This window comes from Mastomys coucha, unplaced genomic scaffold (genome assembly GCF_008632895.1).
Source record: "Mastomys coucha isolate ucsf_1 unplaced genomic scaffold, UCSF_Mcou_1 pScaffold13, whole genome shotgun sequence".
Taxonomy (NCBI): Eukaryota; Metazoa; Chordata; class Mammalia; order Rodentia; family Muridae; genus Mastomys; species Mastomys coucha.
The window spans coordinates 16,084,711-16,090,827 of record NW_022196895.1 but is presented as its reverse complement, the minus strand read 5'-3'; the positions used below and the strand labels follow the sequence as shown (position 1 = coordinate 16,090,827).

The 6,117-nt window shown below is 36.5% G+C and overlaps 1 non-coding gene across 1 annotated transcript; it reads right to left on the bottom strand.

Annotated features, from left to right (window-relative positions):
- Positions 1 to 542: 542 nt before the first annotated feature.
- On the bottom strand, positions 543 to 672 carry LOC116087873. The gene has a single exon (XR_004117663.1). It is a non-coding gene; the product is annotated as a small nucleolar RNA SNORA3/SNORA45 family (small nucleolar RNA).
- Positions 673 to 6,117: the final 5,445 nt, after the last annotated feature.

Below are 6,117 nucleotides of genomic sequence, written 5' to 3'. Positions count from 1 at the left end.
TAGGCTCTGAGGAATCACACTGAGAACTTTCTGTTGGCCAACATCACTTGTCCTGTGGTTCTTCCACTGGTGTGTGTGCTGAGGGGAGGGGGCAGGATGGGGGTGAGGTTTTGTGTTTGTCTGATTCCCAGTTATTACTTTTAGCATTAGACTCTGTGTTGACTAAATAAAGGAAAAATGAATACAAAATTGCTATTACACTTGACAAATGACCTCTTCTTAAGTTGTATTTTGTAACTTACACTGCAAAAAAAAATAAATAAATAAAACCCAGAATATCTCACTCAGTTATAACAATATTTAATACTGTTTTTATACAATAGTTTAAAGATAGAAAATAAATTTAACCTACATTGACAAATTTTGTTTTGTAAAACAGATAATTTATCTCTTTCTGCTTTTCCTTTTAAATAAGGAAATTTACTTGTCCTTCCAAGAATATTCAAGTATGATGTAAAATTTATTGATCACATATTTACTGAATTATAAAATATTTGGTCTTATAGGAAGACATTAATTTTTATTATATATTTTTTTCTTTTATATGTCACTAACCTGGTGACTGACTGTGCCAGAAAGCCTACAGCCAGTGTATAAGATCAGCAGTTATTCTTTGAGGGCTCTAGCACACTAAGGCGACAAGCAATACCTGAGCGTTACTCTAACCTCGGAATTATTTTTCTTTAAACCAAGTTATTATGATGTTGTACCTCCAAGATAAAAAAGTCCTGAATTCAGAAAAAAATACCCTCAATACAGTCTTTTTTATGTTACAAACATTTTTTTTATTAGTCTTTCCACTTGTTTACATCTCAAGTGATAAACCCCTTCCAGATTACCCCTCCACAACCTCCCATTCTGCATCTGCCCTCTCCTCTATCCCCTTTGCCTCTATCTGGGTGCTCTCCCTACCCACCCACTCCTGCCACACCACTCCAGCTTCTCCTTACACTGGGGCATCAAACCTCTACAGGACCAAGGGCTTCCCCTCCCATTGATGTTAGACAATGCCATCCTCTGCTACATAAGTATCTGGAACCATGTACTCTCCTTAGTTTGTCATTTAGCCCCTGGGAGTACTGGGTGGTCCAGCCAACATTGTTCTTCCTATGGAGTTGCAATTGCCCTCCACTCCTCCAGTCTTTCTACCATCTCCCCTGCTCCATGGATGGTCCTGGTTTGATGGTTGGAACCAAGCATCAGCATCTGCACTGGTCAGGTGCTGGCAGAACCTCCCACGGACCAGCCATACCAGGCTCCTGTCAGCAAGCACCTCTTGGCAACAGCAACAGTGTGTGAGTTTGGTGTCTGCAGATAGGATGGATCCCCAGGTGGGGTAGTCCCTGATGACCTTTGCATAAGTCTCTGCTCCATTTCTTGTCCCTGTCTTTCCTTAGGACACAACATTTCTGGGTTAAAAATTTTGAGACGGGATGGGGCAATCACAAGTGTCAAAAAGTAAATGTGTAAATAATGTAATAATGTGTTCTTTAATATGTTGTATAAACTTTACTATGATAAATACATTCTGAGAATCTTTGCCTTACATTATTTCACTTCTTGATGTAATTTACAGAAAGCATTTATTTATAGTGATTAAGCTACTTTGCTATTGGCAGCTAGTCTATGAGGTGATTGTCATTTGACATTTCACAGAATGAAGGACATAGTGGCTAATTCTAAACCATACACCTTGTAAATGAAAGCTAAGAGCTAATGTGTATTTAGTAGGCAGGCCACATGGTTTTGGCCTCTCTCATATGCCATATGACTTAACCCTCAAATTAAAGTATTAAACTTAGTATTAAATAAACTTTACCAATGCCCACTTACAGAAAGTACTGCTACTGCAAGAAAGCTTTGGATTAAAGACCTTGTTGATATCTTCAAAGAGGAGATTGTGAATAGTAAGGTCTTGGTACAATATCTAATGTCACTCTTTTCTTCCTACAACAGTGGATTTCACAAAGAAAGATAAGTAACCCATACAAAACAAAGATACGAGGCAAGATTTTGAAGCCCTCATTCTGTTTGCCAAGACAACCTTTCTTTCGTGACATGTCTCACTGGATGCAGGAGTGTTATTACACTCTGCAGCTTCTGGAGCTACCCTAAGGGACAACAAGCACCAATGACATTGTGTAGGTGTTACTACATTTAGTGTATTTCCTTTTTATTTTGAGACAGGGTCTCCCTACCATGCATACACTAATCTTGAACATATGATCTAGACTGCCTGGGGCTAAAGACCTCATTTCAACCAGTGTAATAATCACAGAGGAGGAAGCCAACCAGAATACTTGAATCTAACAGTTACAAATCTATTCTCACATTCCTTTCTCCTTACTTTTATACATATTTTCTAATGTGTTTCCAGTAAGCTTTTTCTCTTTCCATATACAAGTATTTTGAAGGGGAAGGAAAGTGAGGGGTTGGAGAAAAAGGATAAAGGAAAATGCCAGAGAGAGAAATATTTTTTCTTGGAAAAAAAAACTTTTAGCAATTTAGCTAATTGCTCAACTTACAAATTATATAATTTCTTTACTGTTTTTAGAACAAGAATTCAGCATCCTTTTTAAAGCAAAATGTTTTAATTTAGATAAAGTGGAGTCAAATTGCTTGCTATCAGTTTTGTCCTTACTTTATTATCCCAATCAGTGCAGTCTGAAAGGACATATAGTTTAATGAGATTAAAAACAGTATAGAGGAAGGCTTGAATAGCCACGTGTTCATTGCCATTAATTTTTACTTCTTCATGAGACAAAGCATGAGTGAAGTCTCTGGATGTTAGCAGGTAGGTGGCATTTACTAACTTGCCAGAAGCTATGAAGTCATTCAGCAAAGAAAATGGTGAACTGTAGGGAACTTGCTATCTAGCTGGCACGTTGAGAAAATGTGGCATCCATTTGTACTTTATCTCAAATGCTGGAGATAGAGATATCTTCCTACAATCCAGCAAAACTTCTCTGTAAAGATTTCAGGTCAAGAAAGAAAAATTTACCAAGAAGAAAACATTAAACAATCACATCTTGGGAGATTGCATGAAGTTGTAAAGGCATGGCCAAATTTGTCAGCCAATCAGACCCAAACCATTTGTGCATATTTTCAAGTGATAAATGGTTCTCAAGGAAGAAGATTCAAATATAATATTTATGAAAGCTAGTCTATCTAAAACTCAACTGGGATTGGAGTGGCTACCTGGGTTTCGTAATTGAGATGATGAAAATGTTCAGTGTTCATCTTTATGAAAATAGAGAGTTGTCCAATGCCCGAAGAAGGTAATTCTTGCCTTTCCTCAATCATGGAGACAGGGATCGTGTGTTTTCCTTTTATAGGCTGAGAATTCAGTGGCATGGCTTTGAGGTCCTCGAGGAAGACATTTCCAGGTCATAAGCCAGGAAAAGTCTTCATCTAGATTTTGAAAACAATTTATGTGTATTTCAAAGACACAGGGTAAACGATGATACTGTTTTCTAGATGAAAACTCCAAGGAAGAGTATGGACAAAACCAACTTTAGTTGTAGGAAAATTTAATCTCTTCTTTAAAATCATCATCTACTTTTCAATAAAAAAAAGTCTAAACTGCATCTAATTCTGTAGTACTAGGGAGTAAAGAAGGTAAGTATCAAAGTGTTCTTTTTATGTCAGTCCAAAGATTTTACCTTCTCTTATTCCCAGCACTCAAGCAATGTGGCATTATATGACCCAGAGTTACACTTCTTCTACTACTGGGGAAAATGGAGTGTAAGGTGTCAACTGTGCTGCAGAGTAAGAGAGTTTAGGTGCTATTACTTTAAGATCTCTACCATGAAAAGGAATAGTTTAGTAATAAATTTCTAAAACTGAAAAAAATTCTTATTCAATGGCATTTACTTATTTTTCCTATAGAATAATTGCAGGAAAAAAAAGAAATGAAGTAACAAAAGCTATTTCGGAGTTGGGTCAGTGTCAGGCCCACATTTTAGACTCTATTTGAAATATTTTATTTATTATTAGTGAATTTAGGTGTTATTTCAGCAGGCTAACTTCAGCAATGGCTCTCAGGCAGAGTTATCCTTTTTCCATGCCTAAATTTGTGCTTCATTATAAAGAATTGTGTCTAATCACTTAGTTTTAACAGCTGAATTATGGTCATTGCTTCTTAGAAAGGTGAGGACAAATTCTCACTCTAAACACACAGTGGCAGGAACACAGATGTTGAAGCCAGAGAGTCCAGTTCTATTCTAGCTTTGCCATGTGACAGCTTGCTATGCAATCCCACCTCCATGCTTTGAGGTGGGGATTAAATGATGTTATGTAGTGAGTTCAGTGCTATCAAACATAAGCAGGTCTGACTGACCCCAAGGAAATGTCCTTGGACTAAAAGCATTTCAAAACCCTCCCAAAATACAGAATTTTTTTTTACTTCAGGATTTCAAATAATACTTCTGAGTTTACTCTCTTTAACTTCCAGTCTTTTCTCACACATGCTATTTAGGTATTTATGCTGAAATTAATATTTTTAAATTCACATACATGAGTGAAAACAGATTAATTAGTATCTATCTATGTCTCTGACATGTAGTTAAAATTAGAAATGGTTTTAGCAGACGCACCTGTTATGAATTAAAAAGGTGAGGCCATGCTATATCCCCTTGATGATATATTTGATTTCGATATATTGAAAGGTGGCTTTTTTAGACAAGACATTTTAAAGAGGATTCTATTTAGTGGAACAATTTTACCTGGCAGGGAAGTAATGATAAATTTCTTGGGAAACTCAGTATTCTTTCTTTTGGCACTCTCTCTGAGAAACTTGAAAACAGCCTGTGGAATATCAGCAGCCTTGTACACATGTAATAGGGGCCAGAAACGTTCTGTTTTCTAGTGAAGACTGGGAGACCTTTCTACTTATCACAATAAAACATATTTTCAAGATAATTTGGGCAACAAATCTAGTTTTTGAAAACTGTAAATTTTAATTTTACTCATTTATTTTCTAGAAATATCTAGAAAGAGAAAAATCAAAAGTGTAGTCACTTATCATACTTACTGAGATAAACCATGTTCTAGTCACAACTCAGGCTCATTAAATGTGTCTTACAAATATTCAAAAGGTTATTTTTCAAAAACAAATACTCTCAGGTATTCTTCACAGAACTTCATAAAGTCAGGACACTTAATGAAAGAATGCTTCAAAAATATTTTGGTTTTTGAAAAGTTCCTCATTTTACTAACACAGTATGATTATTTGTCACATATATGATTTCTAATGCTCACATTTTTGTGTGTCATTGATGTTGAGGAGTTTAAGAATATTTTAATTTGAGTTAAGATAGTAAAGTTGTGTAGTCAATGCAAAAGCATGAATAATAAAATAATAAAAATAGTTAAAATAGTGCAAATTAACAGATTAAGTTTAAAAAATGGATGAAAATTGGCAATAGAGTCTGCAGAGGTGGCAGAGCAGCTGGGACAGGGTCCTTTCTACCTCCATCTACAGGAGGTGTGCCTGTTTCACATTCCTTTGTGCACTTTTCCTGCTAAGGGAGAGCAGGTCTCCAGAGAGTGCGCTGACCTCGGGACTCAAGTGAGATTGGCATTTTTCTCTCCAGTGACTTTCTAAGGCAGGACCAGCCAGGAGGCACAGGCCACAGAAGTTGCAGAGCAACTGGGACAGGGTCATTCATTCATTCATCTGTACCCATGAGAGACATATGATCCACAGCCTCCTGCTCACAATTCTTACCTGGGGAGAGCTGATCTCCCAGGAGTGCTGACAGAAGCTTAGAGAGCCAGAGGAGGAACAAGCTGCAGCCAAAGACAGCAAGAACATCTAACACCAGAGATTAATAGATGACAAAATGCAAATGCAAGAATCTTACCAACAGAAACCAAGACTAAGCGAAATCATCAGAATCCAATACTCCCACCACAGCAAGTCCTGGATATCCCAACACACTCGAAAAGCAAGACTTGGATCTAAAATCATATAATATCATGGTTATAAAGGAATTTAAGAAGGATATAAATAAGTACCTTTAAAAAAATACAGGAGAACACAGGTAAACAGGTACAAACTCTTTTTTTTTAAGATTTATTTATTTATTTCATGTATATGAGTACACACTTATACAC